Source organism: Danio aesculapii, chromosome 5 (assembly GCF_903798145.1).
Source record: "Danio aesculapii chromosome 5, fDanAes4.1, whole genome shotgun sequence".
In the NCBI taxonomy this organism is placed as follows: domain Eukaryota; kingdom Metazoa; phylum Chordata; class Actinopteri; order Cypriniformes; family Danionidae; genus Danio; species Danio aesculapii.
This window is the reverse complement of record NC_079439.1, coordinates 17,356,078-17,374,818: the sequence shown is the minus strand read 5'-3', so window position 1 is coordinate 17,374,818 and position 18,741 is coordinate 17,356,078. Positions and strand designations below refer to the sequence as shown.

General features: G+C 35.7%; 1 long non-coding RNA gene across 1 annotated transcript; it reads right to left on the bottom strand.

Annotated features, from left to right (window-relative positions):
- Nucleotides 1–6,923: 6,923 nt before the first annotated feature.
- Nucleotides 6,924–12,503, bottom strand: LOC130228435 (uncharacterized). Its single transcript, XR_008837763.1, has 5 exons — nt 12,279–12,503; nt 10,719–10,772; nt 10,202–10,269; nt 9,090–9,177; nt 6,924–7,499 (listed from the first exon to the last, which is right to left on the bottom strand). It is a non-coding gene; the product is annotated as an uncharacterized LOC130228435 (long non-coding RNA).
- Between the last annotated feature and the right edge of the window lie 6,238 nt (nt 12,504–18,741).

Sequence of the window (18,741 nt, the reverse complement as noted above, 5' to 3'; positions counted from 1 at the left end):
CTGACTACAACTGCTAATTATTCTGCAGTTAAAAAAAAAAAAGAGTACTCTTATTGACATAACTCATGGCTCCAACACGAGATATATCAGTTGAAACAAAAGAGAGGTTTAACTTCTCAAAAGTAAATCTTCAAGGAATGTTGCAAAATATGTTGGTTGTTGGTTAGTTGTTCTCAGTCAGCTGTGACTAAAATCTGGACCAAGTACAAATCAAATGGGAAGATTGTTGAAGTTACGCATACTGGTAGACCAAGGAAGAAGTCAAAGTGTCAAGACAGAAAACTTAAAGCAATATGCCTTCAAAACAGAAAATGCAAAACAAAGCAAATGAGGAACAAATGGACAGAAAGTGGAGTCAATGTCTGTAACTGGACTGTAAGAAATCGCCTAAAAATGGGATTTACACACAAAAAAGCAAAACAAAAATCGTCATTAACATGTAAACAGAAAAGAACAAGGTTTCAGTGGGCTAAAAATGACAATTTTGGACTGTGGATGACTGGATGAGAGTGATATTCAGCTGTCTCGAAAAATGTGTTGGGCATGGTGATGATGCTGGAACTCTTGTTTGGTGCTGTTCCAGTAAAGTTTATAAAGACACCTGCCTGAATAAAACATGCTAATTTCCACAATCATTAATGATTTTGGGTTGTATGTCAGGTAAAGCTATTGGAGAGATGACAGTCATTACATTCTTTATAAATGCACAAGTTTATATTGAGATTTTGGACACTTTTCTTATTGCATCAATTGAAAGGATGTTTGGTGATGATGACTAATTTTTTTTAGGATGATAATGCATTATGCCATTGGGCAAAATCTGTGAACATTTTCCAACAGGAAAGACTTATAATGTCAGTGGGATGGCCTGCAAATAGTTTAGACCTCAATCCAATTAAATATCTGTGGTGGAAATTAAAGAAAGTAGTCCTTGACAAGGCTCAACCTGTAAAGCTGACCTGGAAACAGCACTAAGTCAAAGTTGAAGACAGTTTGATAATAAATACTTTTAATACATGCCTCAGATAATTAAAGCTGTTCTTAAAAGCCAGAGGTGGTGCAACGAAGTACTAGTAGTGTTTTTATTTGGTTATTCCATATAATTATCCTCAGCTGACTAGGAACAACCAACATCTTTTGCAACATTCCTTGAAGATTTACTTTTGAGAAGTTAAACCTCTCTTTTGTTTCAACTGATATATCTCGTGTTGGAGCCATGAGTTATGTCAATAAGTGAACTCTTTTTTTTTTTAAACTGCAGACTAATTAGCAGTTGTAATCAGATACAGTTGTTCGGTTTAAAACTGCAAAGTACATGGTGATTCCATATAGTTTCCCGCAGATTTGTGTGGTTCCATATTGTTTTCCTCTGTTTGATCTGTAAAAACATTTGTAATTGACTACAGTGTTCTTTCTTTTCTTTTTTAAGTGTTTCATACAACCAGAAGGTTGGATTGTTGAATGGGAATAGGTGTTTGGTTTTTTTCTACACAATTAAACATTTGAATGAACATTTTCCAAGAGTGGTGATTCCATACTTTTTGCCAGGGGTTGTATGTGCACTAGTAACTGTTTACATATACATTAAAGTCTTATTTTAGACTGAATAAAACAATAGGTGTGTTCGACTTCATGCAGCGATGTGCAGATCGATCAAAATCTATTTAAGGCGGTGCATGCTGGTTAGAAATTTTGTCCAGCTTGACACTGCGCCGACGCTGTGTGACTGTCACATGTGGCATCAAAGTAACACGAAATCACTCCGAGACCAGATGATTGATTCTGCCAGGGCAGCATCTGAAGAGTGACTGCAGGAGCTGCGATGATGATACCGATATTACATGATTGGCTAGACTCCAAACAAACAATTAACTTTTCATACCATTTATCTTGTACACATCACGCTTATTAAAAGACTTCAAATATTTTACTGCAGTAGGCCAAATCATCTTTTTTAAAATCATTTGTTTATAAAGGCTAGATTGTTTTCATAGGTTTATTTTCAACCCTTTACTGTATAAAGCTCCATATACTATTTAAATGATATATTTTTAGTGAACAACCAAATATATTATCTACTATGTGAAGCTGCTTTGACACAATCTACACTGTAAAAGCGCTATAGAAATTAAGATGAATTGAATTTAATTGAATTGAATATCAGCTCAAATAAGTTTTACAGACTTGTAGTATGATAGTCATCATTGATCGTGCCACCCCCATAACGTTTTCTGAACAAATTGAGATGAATAATTATTCTATAAATAGTTCTAAAATAATTGATATATTTATAAAATAGTTTTATCCTGTCAAGCCGTTTAAAATTTTTTAAATAAATTTAAAAGGAACATTGATATATCTTGCTTTTTCTGTGAAATTTCCGCTGAATGTGTAGCTCACTTATTTTGTGAATGCCCTTTTGTTCAATCCTTTTGGATTGATGTTTTTGTATTAATAAATAAATCATTGATATCGCCATTTGTCATCATGCAGGAAAATACGAGCCCCGATGTGTCCGACCTGAAAGCCTCATTTGCAGCTCTGCCCCTGCCCTGCCCTGCTCGGCTAATTTCGTTGATCACCGGCTGCAGCCATGGTTCAAGTCGAATGCACCTATTAACTTATCTTATTAAACCATGCCAGCTCTGCTTCATCCAACATATTTGCATGCTAATCAAGCTATTATATGCATTGACCATGCCTGTTTACTGCAAAAGACTGACACGAAGCACAACATTTAACACTTTAAATATGAAATATTGGATTACTTATTATACCTTGTGTACTTGGTCAATCAGACTTTAGTGCATTAAACATACATATCGATTCCCAGCCAGCAGGTTGCAGTGCTACTAGGAAATATAGTTAGATTTTTCTTTGGTAAAGCTAGTGTATAAACACAATTGATCCTTATTGGATTTCACTCATCAATACATTTTCTGGAGTTTTTAAAGCAAGAAAATTGATGTAATTGCCCCCTGTACGTGTAGAAATGTTAAATGGAGAACCTGCTTTGTAGGTATTTGTCAGCGTATTGATTTTTCAATTGTATTCTGAAAAAAATGCAGTTGAAACATTTTATATGAAACATGAATTATATAAACAAGATGTGCATGTAACTGCATGTACCAACTGGAATTACTGAGATAAAAAAAGAAGCTCTTGCAGGTGAGAGATCTGAACTCCTAAAGCACACTAAAGCATTAATATCCCAGCTTTGAATGCTTGCGCTCAAATATATAGGGCAACAGGCAAGGGCTAAAATGTATAAAAGCAGAGTTTTCGGTGACCCACTTAAGTACCGTCACCTTTAAATGACAGGGCAGTCTGGAGTGTGTGATGGGTGCTTACAGTATTATAAGAAGTGGAAAGAATCAGAGGACGTACATAGACACACTGCCTGGAGGAGAAAGAGCTGAAGATCTGAGAGGGTCATAGCAGAACACACATTCATACTCTATACTGGTGTTTAAAGATGAAAGTGGAAAAGTGCAGGAGAGGCTGAGCTCTATTTTTGACATTTGCATCTAAACCGCAGCTGAGACTCTTAGAGTCAGCATGAAGATCCAAGAACATATGTGTTAGCAGATGTTAAAAGCACAAAATACAAACCATTTCTCATTCTATATTTTAAAACAATCATTAAATACAAAAATTATCAAATATTATATCGATATTACTGACATTTAAAAAGAGCAATGAGTTAACCATTCAAATGTAATAATTAAAAAAGTATGCAAATTTTTATTACAATAATACAATAACAAGATATAATATAATATAATATAATATAATATAATATAATATAATATAATATAATATAATATAATATAATATAATATAATATTCATTTTTCTTCGGTTTAGTTGCTTTATTCATTAGGGGTCGCCACAGCGGAATGAACCACCAACTTATCCAGCATTTGTTTTACACAGCAGATGTCCTTTCAGCTGCAACCCAGTACTGGGAAACCCATACACTCTCACATTCAAAGACACACACTACAGCCAATTTAGTTTATTCAATTCACCTATAGCACATGTCTTTGGACTGTCGGGGAAGCTTGAGCACCCAGAGGAAACCCACATGAAAACGGGGAAAACATGCAAACTCCACACAGAAATGCCAAATGACCCATCCGGGACTCGAACCAGCGACCTTCTTGCTGTGAGGCGACAGTGCTAACCGCTGAGCCACCATGCCTCTCCATAATATAATCTAATATGAGTAATAGGACAGTAGCCATGCGACCTTGCTCTTATAAGCATAATAGATAATATCAATAGTTGTGATTATTTGATTGATTTGATAATCAACATTATATTTATTTTAATTTATTTAATAATAATAGCAATATGAATACACTAACAGCCCTGATGATAAAAGTTATTTTACATAAACTATTGGAAACATGGTAAAAAAAAAAAAAAAAAAAAGATGTAACCTGCAGTTGTGAGTCCTTAAAGAGTTTTTTTTTTAGAATACATTATAAATATTAATGATTAATTCAGTGATGTTTAATGGTATTTTTGAATCCGCTTGTTAAGTCGTGACATATCAGTGACGTGTGGAATACTGTTTCCAGGACCAAGCCGCTACTCATTTGAACTGAGAAAATATTTGTTTATGGCAACTTTTTAGTCAGATCACACATTAAAGTGAATTTTATATAAAATCATCTGTACACATCGGTCTCTGGACTTGCTGCATCACAAATACCTAATTTTAACACTTTATAAAAAATGAATAACTTTTTGGCCATCTGATATTAAGCATGGATGTATAATTTGCGATCATAATTTTCGATAGTATTACATCGCTTTGTAAATGTTTATTATTACCGGGGCTTGAAATTCACTTCTTTGATCACCAGCCACTGTGGCTAATACATTTCCGACATTACTAGTCACTCGCCGTTTTCACTAGCCACAATTTTGTTGTTGGAAAAATATATTTTCTATGCATAAATTTGACTTTGGCGTGCTAAAATTACTTGATTTAGATTTTGTTATGTCCACATGCCTCCTCATTCATTTAATTTTTTTGTGTAAACTTAATGGGTTGTGGTTTTAGTGTCACATTGCAATTCGTTTTTAATTCACAGGACTTTTCAGGGCACTAAGGAACATACCAAATTTATCTCTGACCACACCAAAAAGAAATAAATAACTATCTCTTAGAAACAAATGAAAAATAATACATCAAAACATCAAAATATAGCTATATGCATGCCCTTTTTATTCATCAAAACTTTTTTTTTTTAATTACCTTAAAAAATTATTATTGCCATGTATCTAAAACTATGCACAGTAACCTGTCCAGGCTAAAGGTTTCTCAGATCTAGTTAACTACACACACATGGGGAGTTAATCTCCTATTAAAGCAATGTTATAAAAAATTATAATTAAACCATATTAACAAAAAATAACCATAAGCAGAAGAAAGCAAGTGAAAACCATACTGATAATGAAAGGATGATCACGCGCATGGGCAACGTTAGGCCCATAATCTGTTCTGTTCAAAGAATAGTTAAAACAAAACCGACAACTGCTGCAGCTAACAAAAAGACATATTTTGAAAACATCCAGAGCTTTTGAAAGCAGCAGGACTGTGGGTGCACGAGCATCACTTTTCGTCCAGTCTATTTCAAAGAGAACCGATCGCAGCAGTTGCGTTTCCAGGCGTGGTTGCTTCGAGCCAGGAAACTGTAGCGCACATGCATTTTAAACAGTCGCGCGCATCACATCACCTGTGTACCTGAGTGATCATCCTCTCATTCGGTATTCACCTGTCTTCTTTTGCTCGTGCGAACGCTATTTTTGCCGGTCATGCTGTTTTTCAATTCTAAGATGGCATTTGCACACATATTGGGCCATCTTTATTGTCGAACTCTGCTTTTAAGAAACTATAATTGAAAAAAGATCTTCAATCAGCCAAAGTAGCTAGTGAGAGTGATTGTCTTACCCGCCACAGCTGAAATCATTTGGCTCGTTGGAAGGTGTTAATGAAAAGCCCTGATTATTGCCATTTGATGAGTCTCCCCATACAGTTTGATATAGCACTTGGACCTGGAAGCCACTTCATGTGACGTCCTACTTAACAAGTGGATTGAATAAAGCCAGTTAATTTAGATGCTGCCATTTTGTAATGTATAAGAAGTGTATGATATATTATAGGATAGTGATTAAAACATCCCAGATAGCAAAATGACTCCGGAACGGATCCGCGGCGAAGGTGTGACATGATCCGCGACGGATACGCAAAACGGGTCCGTAATGGAGTCCACTTGCACACCGCAACGGATCCGGAACGGATAAGAATTCCGGATCCGATCTGGACCCGTTTCAGACCTTACCCGTATCCGCTAATAAAGCTGTTCATCCGGCCCGGATCCGATCCGGACCCGCTGATAGAGTAGCTCATCCGGCTCGGATCCGATCCGGACCCGTTGATACACTAGGTCATCCGGCTCGGATCCGATCCAGACCCGCTGATAGACTAGCTCATCCGGCCCGGATCCGATCTGGACCCGGACTCATTGATGAAGTAGCTTATCCGGATCCGATCCAGACCCGTTCATTAGTAGATAATTTGGTGCTGATACCTTGAGTTTCCTAATTCAAAACTAATCTGGGCAAAACTACCTAAAGAAATATCTAAAATCTATAGAACATAAAAACTTGATATTTAAAATGTCTGTCTTAATCACTCAAAACCTCTAAATCTAAATAAATCCTTTTAGCCAATCACAAAAACTATAAAAATAGATAATTAAATAGGGTAAACATGTCAGTAATGACCTATTATCAAAGTTGTACTGTGTATACACTGAACAGAACAAATAAAACACAATGGAAAAATTGTACCGTTAACTGTTTTACTTCATAAAAGCATTTTACTACATGAAAAAGAGTAAAAGGAGATTAAAAACAGAATTAATTATAGACTTTGCTGAACAGAATGTAACTATTTTAAATGACCATTTCAAAGAGTTCACTGTTGAGTCAAGGTACTGACAGTGGGGCAACTCCTTGAGGTTCCCCTGTCTGCTGCCAGGTTAAACCATCGTATCACATGTTAAACAATGACATCATTAGTGGCGGCGACGCAGTAGGTAGTGCTGTCGTCTCACAGCAAGAAGGTCGCTGGTTCGAGCCCCGGCTGGGTCAGTTGGCATTTCTGTGTGGAGTTTACATGTTTTCCACATGTTTGTGTGGGTTTGCTCCGGGTGCTCTGGTTTCCTCCACAGTCCAAACACATGCATTACAGGTGAATTGGGTAGGCTAAATTGTCCGTAGTTTATGAGTGTGTATGGATGTTTCCCAGAGATAGGTTGTAGCTGGAAGGGCATCCGCTGTGTAAAACATATGCTGGATAAGTTGGTGGTTCATTCCGCTGTGGCGACCGCGGATTAATAAAGAGACTAAGCCGAAAAGAAAATGAATGAATAGATGAATCATCAGTGGCGGCATGGGAGACATGGTTCTTTCTCACAGCACCTGTAACACACAAGCAGATATTCTTTAAAGGGGTGGTCCACTATGATATGATATTGTAAACTTTAGTTGATGTGTAATGTAGCTGTGTGAACATAAACAACATCTCTGAATGTAAGACACTCAAAGTTCAATGCAAAGGGACTGTGACATTGAAAACAGCTCTCACTTGATTGGCTGAAAGGTACGAGTTGCCTGCTTCTGCCAGAACAGTCTCAAAAATACACATTTTTCCCCCCAATTTCTGTTTAACGGAAAGCAGATTTTTTTAACACACCTGTAAACATAATAGTTTTAATAACTCATTTCTAATAACTGATTTATTTTCTCTTTGCCATGATGACAGTAAATAATACTTGACTAGATATTTTTCAAGACACTTCTATACTGCTTAAAGTGACATTTAAAGGCTTAACTAGGGTAATTAGGTTAACTAGGCAGGTTAGGGTAATTAGGCAAGTTATTGTATAACGATGGTTTGTTCTGTAGACTGACGGGGAAAAAATAGCTTAAAGGGGCTAATAATTTTGACCCTAAATTGGTCTTAAAAAATTAAAAACTGCTTTTATTCTAGCTGAAATAAAACAAACAAGACTTTTGTCCAGAAGAACAAATATTATCAGACATACTGTGAAAATTTCTTTGCTCTGTTAAACATCATTTGGGAAATATTTAAACAAGAAAAAAAAAATTCTAAGGGGGCAAATAATTCTGACTTCAACTGTATATTTATGCCTTTTTGGAGTGAAGCACTTTGGACAACGTTTAAACAAAATTTTAGACCTCGTAAAATTGTGATTAAGACTTTTAAATACCTTTTAAGGGCCTTAATTTGATACTGTAGCTACAGCTATTTGCGTTTATTTGACAGTAAACCTAAAACTGCTTAATTTACAGCACAGGTTATTCATTATAGACATAGCAATGTGACTTTCTGATTGACTAGAAGACCATTTTAACAATGGGGTATATGCAGAAGTATACAAAAGGATTTTAATTTGTCAGTAACCTGGGCTAAGTGCTTCCAGTGAACTGTATGCCATTACAAAATCAGCACGTTTAATCAGCGTCTGTTTTCTTTTTTTTGGTCTCATTTTACGCTTGACCAACTAAATGAATGACAAAGTCTATTTAACTGATTGTATTTTAATTCATTACAACATCGATGCTGTAAAAGGAACCGTATAAAATGGAAAAAAGTCACATAAACCGTTCACCGGAAGTTTATTAAACACTAGTTAAACACTAGCTCTGCATATACCCTATTAACACAGTATGTGTTTTTTCACTCCTAAGACTGACATTCAAAAAAAAAAACTTTTAACAGTAAAACACTGTAAAAAATGCTAAAATGTCCCTCTCTGTTGCCATCTGAAAATCAGTCAAATTTGTGCAGCCATCCCTAATTTGTTAAAGTCGTTTAACTACATCTATATGTGTCCTCCTACTTAAGGCAGAGCTAGAGACAAGAGCAGTTTTCCTATTCATTTCATCTAAAAGAAATTTTACAGGAACACAAAACAGATCACAACCAGTAACTTATGAAAAAGAACCAAAACTTGTCTCTTTAGACTTAAAACTATTAAAACTTACTTTACTCTAGCAGTTGAAATAGTAAGATGACTCCAACAACAATTCTGAAATGGTCCAACAGACTGGCAACACCTGAATTAACTGTAAGCTGCAACAGAAAACACACATGCTCACAGTATATTAATATGATTTTGTATTATATGAAATAATGATTTGAAACATTACATAGGGAGGAGCAGCATATATGTAAAAATTTAGGCTTAAACCGAAATAAGCTGCAACAGAACACACACAGCATCTTGCTATGATTTAGTATAAAAAATAATGATGTAAAACATAACATGGGGAGAAGCATTAGGCCTGTCACGATATTTCTTTTTTGTTGTACGATGTATTGCACCAAAATATATTGCGATACTTATTTTATTGTCAATTGAAGATTATTTTAAGCCACTTATTATATAACAATAACAATACAATTACATACACACACACACACATAAATACACACACACACACAAGCACATACATATATTTATGCATAATGCCAGTACACTCTTTCAAAAAACAATTAATATTTTATTCTTTAGAATGTTTAATTTAATTAGTCATTTTAACAGTTTAATAATGATTCATTGGAACCAGAATGTGAAAACATATCGTAAACAAATAAATAATAAATGTTAAAGAAGTGCAAGGTAAAAAGTAACAGAGGCTGCGATATCTGCTAGCAGATCTATTTTCAGCTGTCAGACACCCGCATAAAAATATACTATAGTAATTTATGGTAAATACTATAGTGTTTTTTTAACCATACTGACACTGAAACCTCGAGTAAAGATAGAGATGTTGCACAATCAGCTAAAATGTTGTTAGAATTGTTTTTATGTATGGGCGATATATATTGCATTATCAAAGATTATTGAGGTCATGTGTTGTGCGATAAATCAAGTATTGATTATTGTGACAGGCCTAAGAAGCATGTAAAAATGTAAGCATAAACCAAAATAAACTCAAACTAGTATCCTATACCAAAACCAAAGAATTGTGATAAAAGTGGGTTTTCTAAACTCAAAATATTGGAATTTTCAATTGCACATTTATTACATGTTAAAAGTTGTAGTATATACCATTGCCATTATTTAACAAAATAGCTGTCTTTCAAAACTTACATTACTCAAATGGTTGATAAAGGTGAAATGGCCCTCAAGAGACTGGCAGCACTTGAACGAACTGTAAGCTGCAACAGAAAACACACAAACACACACACGCACACACAGACACACACACAGAGTATCTTAATATGACTTTATTATGATATAAAATAATGATCTGAAACGCAACATAGGGAGGAGCAGCATACATGTAAAAATATAGGCATAAACTAAAATAAGCTACAACAGAACACACACAGCATCTTGTTATGATTTAGTATAAGAAAGAATTATGTAAAACATAACATGGGGAGAAGCATAAATGTAAAAATGTAAGCATAAACCAAAATAAACTCAAACTAGTATCCTGTACAATATCCAAAGAATTGTGATAAAAGTGGGTTTTCTAAACTCAAAATATTGGAATAAATCTTTTTCAATTTCACATTTATTACATGTTAAAAGTTGTAATATATACCATTGCCATTATTTAACAAAATAGCTGTCTTTCAAAACTGTTTTAATCTTACATTACCCAAATGGTTGAAAAAGGTGAAATGGCCTCCAAGGCACTTGGATGAACTGTAAGCTGCACACATACAGAGAGAGAGAGAAACACAAAATTATCATTTGAAATAATTATCTAATAGAATATATTTGTCAAAATATAGACAAAACTAGTCTCAAACTAAATAGAGGTGGGTTTAAAAAGTAACTTCAGGCCTAAACGTTAGGCCAGGGCTATTCAATTAGTTTGTCAAGGGGGCCAGTTCATGAAAAGCACCCCAACTAGGGGCCGGAGAGATATGACTTGCAATATGAATGATGAAACAACAGCATAAGAGCTCATATGCTGTATTTCAGCTCCTTAAGACACTCACGTTGGCTTTTTCTACATTAAAATGTTAATATGTTGTATTTTAAAACTAAATAATATCAGTGCATTGTACAATATGCTTTTTTTTTACAAACATATTCAAATGTTTTATTTTAAAGCACAACAAAAGCAGTGTATAAGTGGGATTATTTTACATTCAGACACATTCTTATGTTATGTTTTAAACTGCGTAACAATTAGGGAGGCAACTATAATAGATATTATATATAGTCTGAAGAATAATCATGGTTTCACTGTTATCACGTCTAATGTATATGTAAACTTTATATTTGGTAGGTATTTAAATAAACGGTTATCATCTGCTTCATACATACATAATAGTTTTAATAATTTGTAATTATTCGTCTGTACCTTTTGTTTATATTGCACTGAAAGCCACGCTCAACTCTCACAGCATTGATGTGAGACGTGTTCTACTGGGTGCGCCTGTATATTGGCATATATTCGTACATTGGAAATAAACTTGCGCGCGGAAAAGACGCGATATGTATTGAGGTAAAGTTGGTTTTATATTCGCACATTTTGACTTTCTCCTTAATAATCTTATTAAAGTATTCTTTGCAAATTCTAAATGGTGAAACAATATTAGCAGCCAATGACAATCAGGATACAACATTTTTCACAGTCAAATAAACAGTGCTAATGTTGTTTTAAAGTCATATTTACATGTGATTTCAAATCGGATATTTAAAGAACTATAGTAAACAATAAAGGGAGCTTGTCAAAAGTTGTCATTGAATGAATGTGGAATGTAAAACCAACTTTACCTCAATGCAATTTGTGAACGGCCCGCTGCTATAGTTAAACCAGTGTGTGTGCGTTAGCCTTGGTGTAAGTTATAAATTCGGCCCGCGCGCCGCCAATTGAATAGCCCTGCGTTAGGCCTTGTCTCGCTATTTTGCAGGAAAGGGGTGATAAATTACGATAAAATAGGCGCTCACTACTGCATTAAAAACCAAATAGGTTATTCAATCTCCTCTACACTAATAAATCCCGTCCTAATAGCTTTAACGTTACTCAAAGTTATTTACCAAAGCTATTTTTAATGTTACTCAAATGTAGCGATATGCTAAATACAAATAAACAGCTAACTTTAGCTTATCTTGGCGTAATTTTGAAATATCAATCATTTCAGGATAAAAAAATATCAAACAAAGCAATAATGATTACATGAGTGCACAGATAAAACATATTTACCGTTTTCCGATCTGCGGGCTCCTGCTGCTTCATTCTGGCGACTACACTCTGTGACCGCGACCGTTGAAATGGGCGCGTTAGATCAGCGCATCCGCCCAGGGTCTGTTGCGAGCCCACGAACTGACAGTCCGCCGTTCGGAGGCGGGGCATATTGTTTGCGAATAGCCAAACTGATTCTGACTGCATAGCGGAGCTGGCGACTTGAGGGCGGATCCGCCCTGGAGTCTTTTGCTATCAGGGATCATTGTTGAGTAATTTTTTTTTGTTAAATTTAAAAGATACCAACCAACAGTTGTGTTTGTCCAAGTTTGACCCAACACTGGATTACCACAACCCAGTGTAGAGGAAGAGGGGTAGGTAAAATTGTCTCTAAATGTCTGCCAGTTATGTAACTAATAATCGACAATGATCGCATCCAAATCATCCATGCTTAATTACAAAATATCCTTGTAGAGCTTATAACAAAGCCTTGACCCAGCAGACTAATGCATTTATTAATGAAGTTATTAATATAGTTACGCGAGACAGAGCCCGATTTAATGTGTGTGAATTACATATCCAGCCCTCAGGAGTGTCAGGCATGTCTTTAATATCAGAACCTCATTATAAGAAAAGTTCCACTCTTACAGTGGTTTGAGCCAATGACAGCAGACGGATGCTATTATTAGTGCAGTTATTGTGTCTCTGTTGTTGTTGTTTTTTCATTGTTGTTAATCTTTTCGTGTTTTTTTATATTTTTTGACTGTTAAATCATTTGAAATAATTATAATCATTCAGTGTCGCGATGTGGAACTGGCCAAAACCTGCAGTTGTGCGTTTATCTCAAAACAAATTACACACTTCAAAATGTTCATCAGCCAATCAGAATCAGGCATTCAACAGCCCCAACAGGTTTTACAACTGATTTTTTACATTTAAATCCTGTACTAGAGGTTATTTTTCTATCTAAACAGATTTTATTTTATGAAGCCAAAGAAATGAGCAGAGGTGGGTAGAGTATCCAAAATCTATAATCAAGTAAAGGTACAAGTACAAGCAGAAACGTACTGTATACTCAAGTAAAAGTCACAAATCTGTATAGTCACTTGAGTAAGAGTACTTCATGAAAGTATCTCATGAAAAAAAATTACTCAAGTAAATAGTTACTAGTTACTTTTCGTTATACATACAAATACAGTTGAAGTCAGATATATTAGCCCCCCCTTTGAATTTTTTCTTTCTTTTTTTTAGATTAGATTAGATTCAATTTATTGTCATCACACGTGTACAAGTACAAGGCAACGAAATGCAGGTAAATGGAATATATTATATTTTCCAAATTATGTTTAACACAGCAAGGAAATATTCATAGTATATCTGATATTTTTTCTTCAGGAGAAAGTCTTATTTATTTTATTTTGGCTAGAATAAAAGCAGTTCATTTTTTTTTTAAATCCATTTTAAGGTCAAAATTATTAGCCCCTTTAAGCTATATTTTTTTCTGTTATCTACAGAACAAACCATCATTATACATCATTACCCTAACCTGCCTAGTTAACCTAATGAACCTAGTTAAGCCTTTAAATGTTACTTTAAGCTGTATAGAAGTGTCTTAAATAATATCTAGTCAAATATTATTTACTGTCATCATGGCAAAGATAAAATAAATCAGTTATTAGAAATGAGTCATTGAAACTATTATCTTTAAAAATGTGTTGAAAAAAATCTTCTCTCCGTTAAACAGAAATCGGGGGAAAAAATAAACAGGGGGCAAATAATTCAGGGGGCTAATAATTCTGACTTCAACTGTGTGTGTATATATATATATATATATATATATATATATATATATATATATATATATATATATATATATATATATATATATATACCATTTTTATGTTAAAATAATGTTTAAATGTTATTTTTTTATGGTTAACAGTGTCAATGAGTAATATGTGCAGGGATAATCAGTTATTCCAATAAACAGCAGTTTCTTTAGTTATCCCATAGTTACCATTAATAAGGTAGCTGTAGCCTAATTTATGTATATGTTGCGATGTTCGATGTACAGTAATCATTGCATTATCAAACTACTGTTGGTGACATATTGGAGTGAAAACATAGACTGAACTTTAGGCTGCGAGTGACCTGGTCCGACAAACTTACTGCACAAACAGTGTGATCGTCCTCTCGGAAAAGCAGATGGCAACATATGATCACATGGCTTGACCGCAGTATAAACTCACATGTGTGATGCTGAGTTCAGACTGAATGATTTTAGCCCCGATTTTGACTCACCGACAGGTTTTGAGAAATTGCAGACAAATGCCTGAAATCACAGGCAAATCGGTGCTTGTTCACGTGAGTAACAGTCACACAATGTGAACTATCAAAGACGCGATCTGAGAGAAATGCAGATGAGTCGCCAATGTCTGTGAGATATCTGGCATGCTAAATATCAGGAGCTGTCGGCGATTCAAATCATGCCGTGTGAAATTAGTTTTGACTGAAAATAATGTCAGCGATCACCTACAGCCAATGAGAGAGCAGCATTCACCTAGTGTGGGTACCTGCAGGCCAGCGGGAGAAGTTAAAAGTGCTCATTTTCAGTTTATTTGGACCAAGGAAATGGAGAAGTACACGTTACCCAACAATTTTACTCAAGTAAATGTAACAAAGTAAAATGTAATTTGTTACTACCACCTCTGGAAATGAGTGACGGTTAAAGTCTGTGTGAACTGGAAGTTGCTGTGACTTTTAATTCAGTATGTTTATGTACTTCCAACTGAAACAGAATGTCGAGTAGGGGCAGGGCTTTCTTTTTGCGCATTAGCCCCTAATAGAAATCTAATGATAAAAGGAGTGTGGTTAAGAATATTGTGGCTGAAGTTGTCAAACGGATGTTAACAGAGAAGTACCGCCACTCCAAACAAACCGTGAGACTTTGAATTTGAAGGTTTTTTTTCACTAGATTAATTTGCATGGAGTAATAGTTCATTCTAAAGAATAACAAATCAAGCAAAATAAAAATCTAATATTTTGATTTTTCACACACACACACACACACACACACACGCACACACACACACACACACACACACACACACACACACACTTTAAACAACCAGATGTGCTTAGCACTGTAAGCACACATGTATACCAAAGCATTTGTCCCAAGCCGAGTGTGTTTTTTTGGTTGTTTTCAGCAGGACCGCCTTGTTTTTTTAGAATAACAACAGCATGTCAAGGTGGTAAGCTTGTGTTTTCCACAGCCTGATCTCACGAAACATAAGAAAAGGTAACTATTTTACATTTTGTCAGTTTAGTGGTTAATTCATACGAATTCATATGATTTCAGTTGTATGAAAATGTACAATTTTTAAAAGGAGTCATGACACCAAACTAATAGTATCTGGATGCAGCCTTTATGATGCAAGTTGAGATTGCATCACTCAGCGATGCAATGTCAGACACAATGCACTCAAATGGAGCGAGTGACATCACTGTGAGGGGTAGGGTTAGGGGTGGGGTTAGGTGAGCCCATTAAAAAGCATTGGATGCAGCTCAGATTGCACTGCACCAGTATTGCATCCAGACCCCTCTCAACCAAACAGCAACCTCCCGCTCTCCCTTGTGAAGCTAATACGGAAGTAACTGAAACAGCAATTCATCAAAATTCCGCTAGTCCTGGCCCCATACTAGAGCAAATTTCTATTGAGCCCACTGTTAAAATAGCCAACTTTACAGCAGAAAAAAAAGGTGTTTACAGCATGGTACAAAGAAAGATTTTGGTTCATATAGATAATATTACCCTTCATGACAACTGTGGGGGGGTGAATTTTTTTTATAACTTATCTGTTTCGTTTTCACTAAGATTTATTAAGTATGCATAATTAAGGGCGTGGCCACGTGAGTGAGAGTTAGGTCTAGCTGGTTGCAGTCACTTCACCTCAGCAGTTTCTGGCTGATTAGCCGCTGATCTCGGCATATACAACATATTGTTATTTTGTTTTATGTGGCTTTACACAGTCAGTTGCCTTTTGGATTTTTTTTCAACAATTATCAGATAATATGGCATGCTGTGCACTTAATTGTGCTCACAAACCATTCAAGTTGCATCCATTTCCCAGGTGAGTGAAATTATATACTTATATACCATCTCTATAAATGTATTTGTTTTTATTTAAGATGAATTATCATTTAGAATTTTCTTTAGACCTGTGATGCACTTCAGAATCTGGCAGATTGATTAGCTGTAGGCTATAGTACAGTCATCTCAAACGTTGTCATAAATTATTATTCCTGGATTTCAAAAATAGCCTTGCACTTACTAACACAGAGTATAATTGAAGTATTTGGAAGTAATTCACATTTTCCTCCTGTAGAAAAACATCATAAGTACAATGCTTAGTGGTTCAATCTATTACAACAGTGTTTTTAAAAGTCAAAACACTTTATTGATATAGTATACAATCAAGCACATGTGGCCAGAACACAAACGAGTCACAGGTACTGAAGTATTAAGCGTTTCTCCCCAAGAAAAGCCCGTCTAAGCAAAATGCTAGCAGGTGTCTGTAGCTCCGCTTACGCTTCACCTCTTTGCCCTTATTTGGTTACCCCCGGTTGGAGCGATGACGTGTGAACAAAATGGCTCCTGTTGGCCACGCCCACTTATAGCTTCATTTGAGCTCTTCAGAAACCTGTTGGTGATGTCACAGGTACTACGTCCATATCTTTTACAGTCTTTACACCAACCCCACCCCTAAACCCAACCATCATTGGGGGATAAGCAAATCATACTTAAATGTACAAATGAGATCATACAAATTCATACGAATTAGCCACTAAATCAAATAGTTATGAATTGTTGTAAGATCATGTTGGTCTTACACAAATAAATTGCCACTGGCTTGCTTGATCTGGGACTTGTGGAGCTGTGCATCGATGCATTTGCTCTTTAGTGATTGCAATTTCAGCAGTGAAAATTAAACCACACTGAACTGAACTGAACTAAACTGAACTTCAACTCTGAAAACTGGACTGACACACTTTTCATTTCAATTTGCTAGAACTTCTATATGAAGCTGTTTTGACACCATCTACATTGTAAAAGCGCTATAGAAAGAAAGATTAATTAAATTGAATTGAAATAAATGGACTTGCAGCTGAGCACTTTTAGAAGAGCGCTGGGATTTTCAGCTCCCACAAAAAATGCTTCAGTAGACAAGCACCCCAAGAGATTTCTTGATGTCCACTGATCGTCTCTGTGACCTGTGTGCTACTTCTGCTGTGCGCTGAACCATGGAAAGAATCACACATTTGTTTACTGAATATGAACATTACACATCCGATTTTCATGGCTTGGTCGACAGCTCTGTCATTTGAGGATAGGGTCACTTACAGTGCAGTTATGAAAGAGTTCTAAACAGAAAACCATCATTTATTTAAGTAACATCTAGTGCATTTTCTTGTGGGAGTCAATTAGAATTTAAAGACTGAGTTGTGGGCTCACTATGCAACTTGTGCTTAATTATATCTGTCAGTTACTTACCACAAATAATAATTTCAACATATTTATAAGCATATTTATAATGGCTGTGGGCTGGTATTGAATTAATTAAGCACGTATAACATTTTTAAATGAGTGACACGGTGGCTCAGTGGTTGGCACTGTTGCCTCACAGTAAGAAGTTTGCTGGTTCGAGTCCCAGGACCAATTGGCATTTCTGTGAGGAGTTTATATGTTCTCCCCATGTTGGTGTGGGTTTCCTCCAGGTGCTCCGGTTTCCCCCACACAGTCTAAAGACATGTGGTATAAGTGGATTGAATAAACTAAAATTGGTTGTAGTGTATGTGTGTGAATGAGTGTGTATAGATGTTTCCCAGTATTGGGTTGCTGCTGGACGGGCATCCGCTGTGTAAAAAATGCTGGATAAGTTGGCAGTTCATTCCGCTGTGGCAACCCCTGATGAATAAAGGGACTCAGCCGAAGGAAAAATAAATGAATGAACATTTAAAAAGTATGCTACCTGGACATTTTCTATGTCGCACTTCCCCTCCTTGTCTGGCCAAAGTTACAGTGCTTCAGCTCAGTAAATCAGGCTATAGTAACTGAAAACTTTTTTATGACTTTTTAAGGCCACCACTTGAGATGTAATGAGGATTCTCTCATGAAGCATGTCAAAAAAAATGTCCAATAAGCATTTCTCTCCTAAGGGAAAGATATTATATTACATTGCATTATAGCAGTGCTGATGTGGCAAGGTGAACAAGGAGAAAATTTTTCAAAATGTTTGACAGAGCTTAAAACTAAGGATGCACCGATCCCGATACTTGGATCGGATATCATTTCGATACCGTGTATCGGCCAGCTGATACAGATTCAAATCTGATCTTGCGCCTGCGCTATATTCTGTGTAATATCTAAGTCAACAAAAGTCATGAAGGTAGCCTATTATAAGGCACTAGAAAGTTGACATGT